The sequence below is a fragment of the Cryptomeria japonica genome, chromosome 4 (assembly GCF_030272615.1).
Source record: "Cryptomeria japonica chromosome 4, Sugi_1.0, whole genome shotgun sequence".
NCBI lineage: Eukaryota > Viridiplantae > Streptophyta > Pinopsida > Cupressales > Cupressaceae > Cryptomeria > Cryptomeria japonica.
The window spans coordinates 26,397,416-26,410,968 of NC_081408.1; positions in this window are offsets into that span (position 1 = coordinate 26,397,416).

Below are 13,553 nucleotides of genomic sequence, written 5' to 3' on the forward strand. Positions count from 1 at the left end.
CATTGCAACCAAAACAAACTTAATAAGAAGGCACGATTCAATTTCCTTCTATGCCTGAAAGAATTGAATCAAGATCCCTAGATAGGCAATAATTTGAAGAGAGCTCATCTAGCTCTAAATCTTGAAAAGAGGAGGAAGAACCTCCAACTCAACTTTTTTGAAGGTATACAATATTGAATGGTTGAATGGGCCGAAATACTGAGAGGGGGTGTGAATCAGTATTACCACACTTTAAAATATTTTACTAAAATGTAAACCTTAACAATTAATCTCATCAACATGAAATAGTGCAAATGCAGAATAGACAATTAACACAACCACAAAATGAACACCGAATTTTTATACATGGAAAACCCAAATGGGAAAAACCAGGGAGAGTGTTAACTCTCAAGATAATATAACTAGTTATATGGTGTTTACAAAAAGGAGTGGCTCATTGCCAGATTACAAAGCGACTCACTGTCATAATGCTCACTATTATAGATGATAAATGAATTGAAGAAAATTGCATCTCCTAATGCATGAGGTCAGTTCCAATTCAAAGCTCAGATATCAACTCACAAAAACTCATAAAAGATCTGGTAAGGGATCTCTCCAACCCATCATCTATTGCCTACAATAGATCCAATAAAGGATTACTGCACCAGTGTGACTGCACTCTGTGAAATCAACTGCTTGTAGCAGGTCTGATAAAGGATTATCACACTGCTGTCTGCACCCTGTCACACATCTTCGCTCATATATCTTATTCCACTTCTCACACTCTATACTACTCTCTTACTGCAATTTCTCTTCTATCCACAACTCTGTCATTCACACACTTCATACTCTACTACACATACTACACTCTTCATTCCATATCACATACCCACATCCTCACATCTTATATATATATATATATATATATATATATATATATATATATATATATACTAGTAAGAACATACACTTAGAAAATATGTTGGCCAAGCATAAATGATCTACACAATAATGCGTTGCTTGGATCAACACGTAATCCAAAACATGCCTCAACCAGAATAGGATAATCAAGTCGACCTTCACCAATCTTCCACATGCTTCCATTACAGACTTCATTTACGAAAACACACACCTCAATTACTAGAACAAAACAAAGGTCTACTGGAACCATAAGGTCAAACCCATAAGCACAAATTCCAACCACAACAACTCCCAAACTTCAAGATACATATGCCAAAGATTATGGATCATAGAAACATAAGTCATAATGCAATACCAACATCCAAATGGTAATACAGCTTTCACAACTGATACAATTGATACAATTGATATAACAGATATGACAGATATCAGAATTGGATACAAACCATGATACCCAAAACACAAGATTCCAAAGAGGAGAATCTTCCATAAATAATTCCAGTAGATCATACATGCCTTACTACTTCATATCACATACATACCTATCTCTACTATTGCTCAACATGCCACATTCGGTCCTAACTAGATCACCAGGTTTGATATTAATGACAACATTCACACAAATCTAACAATCTCCCCCTTTGTCATCGATGGCAAAACATCTAAAAAAGAATAATCCCCAAAACATATCTGCATATAACTCCTCCTTACTCATATATCTCCAGTATTCTACCTTTCTCCTTATTTCTCCATTTACCCTTCTCCATTCACCTTTCTCCCCATTTGACATCAAGGACAAAGGGCGCCTTTGATGAAAAAGAAAGAAAGATAAAATAAATGTGTTCAATAACAAAAAGAATGTCAAAATTGTGTGCCAAACAAAAATGATTCTTAACTAATTTTCTTCTAAAATATCTGCTTGTATTTCTCCTTGAGCTCCAGAAGGAGAACCTTCTAGGATTGAATAGCTAATTTAATGCTAACATATAAGCTTCTGGACTCCACCAACACATCAACAACATCGGAAAAATAGTCTAAAACAATCAGATTCTATTCATACTCAACTGCATCACCGAATAATACTGAAAAGTGTTCTAGCTTGACTTCAATGATATCCTTGACTTTCCAGAAAACACTTAAATAATTTTCCTTTTGTCTCTCCAAAAATAACAACTCAAACTGCAAGGAATTCACCTTTTTCCTTTTCTCATCATCTTTGTCACTTAGAAAATCAAATGGCTTACCCAAAGAATTAAATTTTTCTCCATTTGAATCAACTTTTGCTTTATGCTTCACCATAGCAGCCAACCATTGTAGACAATACTTGTAAACTCTATTGGCACTATTGATACAATATCTCATCTCATTTATGCAATCTGATAAAGTTCTTTTAGCATCTTCACATTTTTTCAATTAATCTAGCACGTTTCATCTTTTTCTTGCTCTGCAACCTCCAATTTTTCCTTAACCATAGGGGATTTTGGATCATCTAGCTCAATAACATCTTCCTAGTTCTACTCTTTATATTTCTTCTTAAGTTTTGGAGAACTAGAGGACATAATTTCCTTTCGCTTCCTCTTTTTGGAGGCTGGACCCTCCTTAGCTAAACTAGTAGCAAGGGATACTGAACATATACTTCACATATCTAGAAATGATTTAAAGTAATTATCTCATGCTTCTTCTTTCTTATCCAAACCATTAAGATATAGAAAGATCTATCTAGCAATTGGGAATCAAGATTCCCATAACATACTTTCCTTTGCTAGTAGAGATCCTGAACAATACATAGCCAAACATACAAGCAACTATCCAAACTGAAAAGGGTAACCTTGATCTTTAGTCATTTTAATGTTTTTTAACAACTGATTCTTTAACAATTCACACAAATCAAACATAACATCTTCCATAGCAATCTTATGCACAACATACACAACAATAAATGATGTAGAACCTTCCCTATTTCTGAAATAGATCTTATAAATATACCATATGCAACATACCTCACAATGGGATTGATGATTTTGTTGATCAACAATGCTCTTTGATCACCCATCACACCAATTAGGGTTTCAACCTCTTTATTCTTTATTGTCTTATAAGATATACCATATGCAACATACCTCACAATGGGATTGATGATTTTGTTGATCAACAACGCTCTCTGATCACCCATCACACCAGTTAGGGTTTCAAACTCTTTATTCTTTACTCTCTTCTTAATCGATATACTCCCACTATCACACAGACTAGTAATAGCGGAAATAATGTCTTTCGTATCTGGAAAGGGTTTATCCAACATGATACAATCATTCTGCACACAACTCAAGATTAATTTGATCACATCTTCATTATTGAACTATGGGAACTCACTCCACAAATCCATTGCTTTATGACTTAACTCTTTGACCTTTTGCAAATCTGCTTCATTTAAACTTCTTTCCATCTTCTCGATCTTCTCTATGTCAAACTCATCCAACCGTACCTTTTCCAAAATCTTAAAAACTTTCGTTGCTCAATTCTGTGACAAACATCTTCGATTCTGTGACAAACATCTTCGATTCTGTGATAAATTTCCCCACTCTCTTCTCCTTACTCTTTAATTGTTGCTCTACTCTTTAAACTCTTTTCTTCACATAATGATGAAAATGATCTCAAATTCTCAAATTTATCTTATCGATTTCTCCTAAGGTTTTCCTGCCAAAAAGTGTCTTATTGATGACATCAACATAAACATAAAATTACTAGATTACATCTCAAACACAATAATGTAGGATCCACGACATGAACTACTTTAGAGTGAGGGGGTCAATAGAGGGTGAACCCACAATAGTGGGTTACACTTTTTTGCCAACTTTGACACTCCAATATTCATTTTCAGAAAAAAAAAACTTCACATTCAGACACCTATTATTGCTAAACCGTAAGGAATTTGTAGATGACGTGAACTAGTGGTTTGTGTCATTTTGTGTGTAGATTCTAAAAATATTTTTTTGAAATTTTTTGGAATCAATTTGCTTCCATTTTTCTATCTCCCTCGAAAGCTATTTTTTTACAAAAAAACAACATTTTTAAAGAGTCATACTCACTTGGTCAGGCATAATTTTTTTTCTAAAATAGATATGAATGTGATTCTTTCGAATTTAGTTTTGTAACATCCATATCTAATGTTTTCAATTGGTTTCATAAATTATATTCAATATTTCATATTTTATAAAGTTTTGAAGTCAAGTCAACTGTAATTTTGACACATGTCCATTTGGTTGTTCATAACTTGTTGTGTATGTAATAATTTTTTATTTTTTTTTGTTGGAATGAGGACTTCAATACCCAGTGCATAGATCTTTTTCAATTTTTTTTTTCACTTATTTACTATTTTTCCATAAGTGTTGAACTCAAAAGTTGATGTTTGGTGTGAAACCTATGTTTAGTTAACCTAAAAAAAAAATCTTAATAAACTCAATATATATTAAAATAATAATCATTGGAAATCTCACTTCGAGTACTACTATTGTGCATTTGGGTTTGTCAAAATTAATCCATTTGATCCCCTAATTTGAGCTTTGAAGGCCAAAAATTTGCAAAAACCAGGAGAGTTTGGGGGGGGAGATCTCTAGTAGGCGGGTTCAATAGAACATATGTTCTATTGAACCCCTCTAAGCATAAATACCATTTTCTTTTTTAAAAACCATTAAAAAAAAGGGGTTCAATCAAACCTAGTTTCGATCGAACCCCCTTTTTTAATAATTTTATATTCGATCGAATGTATTTAAAATAGTACATTCTATCAAAGCATTTTTTTGGTTCGATCAAACATGGATTCAATCCAAAGTGGTAAAAATTAAGTTTTGGACAAACAAGTGCAATTTCTTAGTCCAAAAAAGTGTAACCCACTATTGTGGGTTCACCCTAGATTTTCCTTGGAAACTCTCCCTGAGTTGAAGCAATAAGCTCAGTTACTGGAGGAAGAGATGCAAGTACCAGATTATGGTACGCAAGGCTTTCTCTCATTATTCACCTCCTTTTTTCTCCATACCATGACTTCCTTCTTTGATTCACCAACCTTCATCACATTCTTCTCTGTTGAATTTTCCATATCAACTTCATTTTTGCACTGATTAGCATAATGTATGGATTGCTTGCACTTGTAACAATTGATATTTTTCTACACTAAATTTACTAAATGTGTTCTAGATCTGCACTGATTATCTTTGTGACCATAGCCATTGGATATATGACAATATCCATGAAAGTTACCATTCATCTTATTCATCCCAATTAATTTCTATAGAAATTTTTTTTATGATCAAACTTCTTGCAAAGTAACATTGAATACTTCTACAAACTGCATCCATATGACCAAATTTATTGTATTGAAAATAATAACCATTAAATTATGGGTACCTTTGTGCATTCGGTTGACAAACCGGTAGTCTCCTTGTAGTAGATTTATGATTCCAGGTTTTGCTTGCATCTTCCGATTTCTTCTCTACTTCAACTTTGTCTTCCTTGCCTTTGTCTTTATCATTGTAATTTGAACATTCACCAGTCTGAAATCCTAGTCTAGTCTTGTCTAAATGAGATTTATGTATGTTAATCAAAACCTCCAACAATTTGCTACTTTCAAGAATTTTAATTTATGCCTTCAACTTCCTCACTTCTTGTTCTAGCTTCTCACATTCTTTGGAGTTTAGCTTAATTGATTCTTTCGGGGTTTCATCTATCTTATTCTTCCCCTCAATATTCAACATTAGATCTTTAATGGTTTCATTCAACCGCCTCAACTAATTATTAACTTCCTTATGTCTCAACTTGAACTTTCGGATTTGTTCTCTTAGCTTCTGCACACATTTGCTACCTTCACATTCTCCTTCAACTCTTCATTTTTAGATTACACACTTTCCAGATCTTCAAGAGTTGTCTTCAATTCCTCATCTAGATGATATTATTAGGTCATACTAATCAGAGACATGATTCAACCAACAAGGATCTCCCTCAAGCGGTTAAGTTTTTAAACAAGAGACCAAGCTTTGATACCAATTGTTGAATGGTTTAATGGACCATAATACTAAGAGGGGGGGGGGGTGAATCAGTATTCCCACACTTTAAAATATTTTATTGAAATGGAAACCTTATTAATTTATCTCATCAACATGAAATAGAAAATGCAAAATAAATAGATAACACAACGACATAATGAAGACTGAATTTTTATACATGGAAAACTCAAATGGGAAAAACTACGGAGAGTGTTAACTCTCAAGATAATATAACTAGTTATATGGTGTTTACAAAAAGGGGTGGCTCACTGTCGGATGACTCACTACCAGACTACAAAGCGGCTCACTATTGGATGACTCACTGCCAGTTTACAAAGCGACTCACTACCAGAATGCTCACTACAATAAATAATAAATAAACTAAAGCAAATTGCATCTCCTAATGCATGAGGCCAATTCCAATTTTAAGATCATATATCAACTCACAAAAACTCACAATAGATCCAGTAAGGGATCTCTCCAACTTGTCAGCAACTGCTTGTAGTAGATTAAATAAAGGATTATTGTACTACTGTGACTACACTCTGCTAAACAACTACTTGTTGTAGATCTGATAAAGGATTACTGCACAACTGTCTGCACTATCACACACCTCCGGTCATATATCTTATTCTATTGCTCACACTCTATAGTGCCCTCTTACTGTAATTGTTCTTATGTCCACAACATTGTCATTCGCACACTTCATACTCTACTACACATGCTACACTTTTCATTCCATACAACATTCCCACATCCTCACATCTTCTCTCTCTTTCTCTCTCTCTTTATATATATATATATCGGTAAGCACATACAGTGAGAAAATATGTTAGCCATGTTGGAATCAAGGATTATTGAGAGGGGGGATGAATCAGTGATCTACCGGTAAACAAATTTTCTGACTTAATCTCAAACCACCAGAAGCATATGAAAGACAGTAAAATGCAGAAATACAAGATAATTAACCAAAAATCCTAACACCAGGATTTTTATGTGGAAACCCAAATAGGAAAAACCACAGTGGGATTTAAACCCACAATATTATTCCACTATGGCCAACAGTAAAACAATATTACAAAAGGGAATGCAATTGCATTTAGTCACACTGCCTAGAGTTCACTGCTCAATTACAATAAGGACTAATTACAATAAGGACTACAACCCTGTGTAGTGTCATAAAATTATGACCCTTGCAATTTTCGTCCATATTAGGGTCCTCACATTGGTGAATTCAATCCCCAAGCCTGATTGGAGACCCGAGACTTGCTTAATCCCCAAATCTGCACTTTTTCTGCCTCTTGCACTACTTGAACCTGCTTCCTATCCTAAGATAAAGGCAAGACAAGGGCATGGCACCCCTGACCTTGCCCTATTTTTGGGCCCCTTCATTCAAAATGTGCATTGGTCTTTGCATTTTTAGTAGGAAATTTTTTTGTATGTTGGCCTATGATGAAAAATTAGCCTATTAACCCTAATTGATGAATATATAAGTTGCATTTGTCCTCTCATTTACATAAGTTCAATAAGTGAAGAGTGGGCATAAGTTCAAACATTCAAGCATTCCTTTCAAGCATTAAGCATTCGCAAGTCTCCCTTCAAGGCTAGGTGTTGCATTCAAGTCAAGGATTCAACCATTGAAGAGGAGATCCCTTTCAACATTCAATTTCACACAAGAAATTCTATCTACAACCTTCCTTGAGGTGAATTACATTTCAGTCTTTTATTTACATTTACTTGCAAGTACTTTCTTTCATCATTTGGTTAATTCCAAAATTGGGGTTTGACCTGAAGGCAAACCCTCAATCCCAACCTCTTTTCATCTCTTTTATGTGTGTAGGTTGCAAGTGCACAACTATATTTGTAGATTTGGACTCCATTTACAGAGGCCGAAAATCCCTTTTCGTTTCATGGATTTTTCGGAGGACCGCATGCACTTTCAACATGGTCCCGACAACTTTTCCTCAAATTCACAAGGCAGTTTCATCTTGACATATTATAGCCAGATCCAAGTGCACAACTTCATCCCATGCTTCTATTTCAAGTTATAATAAGTTCTTTGCTACTTTTACACTTAGTCTCAAAACACATAATTCAACCATTTCCATTCTAAAAGAGGGGTTAGCTTGTCATCTTCACACCGTTATCAATTCATTTAGTATTCAATCTCTTTCCTAAGAGATTGGATCTAGTGAATTTCCCCCCCTCTTTTAAATGTAATGTGGATAAAGTGTTTGAAGGGAAATCCACAATGAAACTATCATCTCTCCTCAGAGGGAAGAAAAGTTTTCCTCTTGATCTCTCCATCATTCACTTTCCACCCCATTACATTTTGGTGAACCCGACGTCTTACATGCTTGACATTTCAAATCATTTCATATTTTTCGTTTACAAGTTTCATTTTTCTGTAAACTTAGTGGTTAGTTCATTCAAAACCCTATTTTTTAAAATTGAAATTGAACTTGTGTCTTGTAAAAATTGCTTGCTATTGTCTTAGATCTGAAAATTGCTTTGTTTGTCAAATTCAATTTCTTCATTATCTTGTTCAATTTGCAAATCAAATTCACAAAATTAAGAGGTTAATTATCAAAACCCTAATTTTAAAAAATTATCTTGAAATTGTGCAAAAACTGAATTTCCATTCAATTTTCATATTCGTGGTTGTTTTCAGTCTAATCCTCTTTCTTAAAATTCAAAATTTCAATTTACCTCCTTTTTCAAAATTAAGTGGTTAGGTCCTAAAACCCTAATTTTCAAATTTAATTGGATTTTGTGCAAATTTCAATCAATTTCAGTCAATTTTAGTTTTCTAAACATTTTTCAAGGTGTTCCTATCCATTAGGTTTGACCCTTTTCAAATTTGCAATTCAATTCCTCATTTTTTTTTCAAAACCTTAATAGGGTCGTATTTTCACATTCAAACCTTAATTTCATGTATCTAGAGATCGTAAAATCCACCAATTTTTTGGGGTTAGCTTTAAAATCTTCGTAGCTTTCATCCCTGAAAATTTTGAAAAAGTTGGTCAGACCATGTGCACTTTCAACACGGTCCTCGACTTTTTTCCCAAAATTTCGGGAGACTATTATAACTGTATTTAATAGCGCAATTCCAGAAGATTGGTTGATTTTGTTGATTTTCGATCTCTCTAAAAGAAAAAATACCTTCCAAATTCAAAATTTCAAATTTCAAGAAAACTTTTAAAATTAAGTGGTTAATTATAATCTGCCCTTATTTTAAAAATTATGATTTTGTCAATTTTAAGATTAAGTGGTATCCCCTTGGCCCTAATTTTAAAATTCCAATTTCCTTTCATTTATCATAAAATTCTTTTTGGAAATTGTGTCATTTTCATCTTTCAATAGAGTTCAAATTGTTTAATCATTATTTTCTCAAATTTTGCATTATTCAATTTTGTAAACTTTGCTCTTATAATTCAAAATCAAAATTTCAAATTTTCCCTCTAGTGCATGAGTTTTACCACTATTAGTCCTACCTATACTATCCTCCTTAGATGAAGCATTATAATTAAGGCTTCCCAAGGTTTAATTACCGAGGAGATGGAGCATAATTTGGGTGACTTCTTTAATGAGGAGAATGCTAATTCTTCCCATCCTAATCATGTCCCTATCTATCAAATTGATGAATCCCATGAACAAGAAGAAGCTTTGACTAGAGTTTCCATAGATCCAATTTCAAAATTGGACAATCAATTTGATAACTTTCAACAATGGATGTCCCAAGAGTACCCTAATAGTGAAGCTCTTCCATTAATTGAAGGCCTTAAGCGCATGATTCAAAATGATAAGAATGGAATTAATATATTGCGTGACATTTCTTATATTGTTGATTCCAATGTCATGCCTATAAAGAGTTGTGCCGAAACCCTAGGTTATTCACAACCTTAAACACAATTCAATTCTTCTATTCCTTTGACTACTCCTATGAGTAGTGTTCCTACTTTTACCTCAAACATCATGGCTACTTCAACTCAAAATGTCATTCCTATAACAATTAGTCATGGGAGCAATTGCTCTTCTTCATTTTATCCTCCATCTTTACCTATGTCTTCAATAAACATTCCTATTATTCCTCAACCCATCAATGTGATACAAGGGGGCAATTCTTTCAACAATTTTATTCCTCTTTTAAGTGTCCCTTTTCCTACTCAATCATTACCTATGCCTACTTATCATAATATCCCACCACCTTATTCTCAATCAATGCCTTCCTTCAATATCATCACACCACCTTCTCAATCAACCATGTCTAACATCAATTCTTCTACCAAAGCGACCATTAACAATCTTTCTCAAACTGTGTCTTCCTTACAACAACAAATTGCTTCCATGAGTCAATCCAACTTTAGTGTACCCACATTTGATGTTGCGAACCCACTTTCTCTTGATATTGTTAAAGTAGTGCCACCTATGCATGTTGAGGTCCCTCAATTGGAACTCTATAATGGAAAAGGTGATCCTCTAATGCATGTTAAAATATTTCAAACCTTGTGTACTGATTTTCCTTATGATGAAAGATTGCTTGCAAAATTGTTTACAAAAACACTAAGAGATAAGACTTTACAATGATTTTTCTCTTTGCCTTCTTATTCTATCACTTCTTTTCAACAATTAGAAAATGCTTTCATTCAACAATTCCAAAACAACATGGTTTCTAAAATCACTTTGACTAATTTAATGCATTGTAAACAAGGTGTTAAGGAAAAAGTGATTGATTTCATTGGTAGATATAAGCATTTGTGTGCTCAAATTTATTTTCCTGTACCTGATAATTTTATTCAAATAATCATTTCTAATTTTAAAAAAGATATTAGGAAAAAACTTATTTTATTTGAGTTTGCTTCTTTTCCGCAGTTGTGCGCAACACTCCACAATTATCAACTAATTGTGAGTCAAATGGAGCAATCAACTCTAATGGCTCCAAGTGATAAGGGGGAGAGTGTTCAAAAATCATTTGGGAAGTTCAAACCAAAAAAAGGCTTCATCAAGTTTAATGATACAATCAACATCAACAATGTGAATGCTACAACAGGTGTGCCTCCTAATTCTAAATTTTTCAAAAGAGAAAGACAATTTACTCCTTTGAATGACTATTTACATAGTATTAAGTCTCAGCTGTTATAAAGAAATGTTATCAAACTTCCTCCTATAAAACCAGTTGATCTGTCTAATCTTGCATCCCCTTATTTTGATAATGATTCCTTTTGTCAATTTCATCATCAACCTAGTCATGATATTGAGAAATATTTTGCATTGAAAAGTAAGATTCAAGATTTGATTGATAATAATACTATATCTGTGACTGGTGTGAATGATAAGGGAAATAAATTAGTAGCTCCTCCTAATCAAAATCTTAATATTTTTATTGATCCTTTGCATTCTCATACCTCTAATGTGATTGAGATTGAACATACCTCTTTTTCTCCTAATGACTTTACCTCTACGACTCTGAATTTGGTGAACATGGTAGAGAAACAAGTGACACCTAAGGACCCTTCTATCACATTTGATCCTAGTGAGACTATTAGAGCACCCGATGGCCCTTTATACATAGTTGCAAAGGTTAAGGACATACCTTGTTGTGGTGCTCTTGTTGATCCCTCTTGCATGGGGTATCTTTTCACTTTACGATTGCATAAACTGATTTATGATGACTCTAATGTGGTTGTGAAGTTATTTGATGGATTCTCTTGTCCTACCATTAGTTCTATCACCCTTCCCGTTGAAGTTCACACTAAATCTATGGATGTCAACTTTGTTATCATTCCTTCTTCCGAGCAATTCCATGTAAAGATGGGCTACCCTTGGCTATCTTCCATGAAGGCTATTGCTTCTCCAATTCATAAATGTTTAAAATTTCCCCACAATGGAGAAATCATAACCGTGAACCATAGCTTATTTCGACCATCTGAAAGAAGCCCAAGTGTTCCTATTGATTTCTTTTGGCCTAAGCAATTTCAATATCTTCCACAAAGGAGCGATTCTCTTTTCCAATCTTATTAAAAATGGAATAAAGATACGATCTTATCCTTAAGTCAACATAGATCCCCTACAATTGACATTCCTATCATTCTTGAAGATGAAATCCTTCCCCTAATAGATAGGACTAATCTTCCTCTTAAATAAGATCCTCTACCTATTCCTATGGATGTGACTATGTCTTCTCCTAAGAAGAACAACAATATTCCTCCTAAGGTTAGACCTCTACCACTTCCTCATGATGGACCTAGTCTCCTTCCTAAACCTAATATTCCTCCTTTATATGGCACAGTTCCACCTCCTTCCTCTTATAGAGAGAAGAGGCCTACCTCTCCTCTTGTCCAACCTAAAAGACCTCAACCTAAACCTTCAACTATCAAAGAGGAGAATATTCTTCCTTCAACAAATGTTCCTCCTTCTTCCTAGCCTTCCACTAAGACTTGATGAAATCATTGTACGAGAGAACACTAACAAAGAAACCGTGTTTGAGCTCGTGAAGTTGTTCCTCAAAACATTCAATCTCCCAAGATTCCAATAGTTGATATGATTCCCTTTTCTCCTAAGAAAGATGTTGAACCTACGTCTTCAAATCATAAATTGCAAAAAACATGTGATGGTTTTACTCCTATTTGTGTTCGTACTCCTCTCTCTATAAATCTAGATCAAGAAATGAGTGAAAATGTTATTCATGATAGCAATACAACTCCTGATGCTTCTGATAGTGACTATGAATATGTTGATGTGGACAAGCATTTATCAACAGCATTTTCAAAAACCCTAATCCTAGCTCCTAGAGTCGAACAAAGTGACTTACCATATGAGCATAGTCCTTGTTTGGATCTTGTGATAGCTCCATCTATTGTTATAAATGTTGCTCCTCTGGCATGTTACCCGCCTTCCCGAAATAGTGATCGGCAAGATTGGGAGGTGGATGTTATGCTAGATTAGCAACATTAGCACTGTAGATCTTCTCCTTCTCTCCCCTCTTTCTCTTTTGTGACTATTCTTATATGTGTATCCCTGTTCTTCTATTTTTCTCTTATGTCTACTTGAGGACGATGCAAAGCATTGAGATATCTTTTGGTCTCTTTCATGTTGACTCAAAAGACATCCTCTATTCCCTTTCTTCTAAGGTAGTTTCCTTTCTTTGGGGAATGACAATTATTATATGCATATACATATATTATATACATGAGATATCATACACCATACTAACCCCGAGGAAAGTGAAACTACCTCGTGTTTTGTGTTCATTATCCTTGGGTTTATTCCTCGATTGGGGGCTAAATCCTTATGATAACACACTCCCTCTCTTTTATCCCTCTTGGGTGTATCCTACCTTAAATAAATCACTCCCGATAAGGCATGCGTGATCACTTTAATGTGGAGGCATACACTTCGCTCATATTTTCCTTCTTGATACTTAAAGTTACTTAGTGAATTGGGCTTTGCTTTGTAATTTTTTGTATCTTTGCTTTTCATGACATAGTGAGGGGAACCTTGCTACTTGCAATCATGGTTTTCCCTTCTCAATCTTCCCTTTTACTTTGTCAATCAAATTCATAAGATCCTTATTCCACTAGTGGCTTGGTGTATCTTTCCTCCTTGACGTGGTAGAAG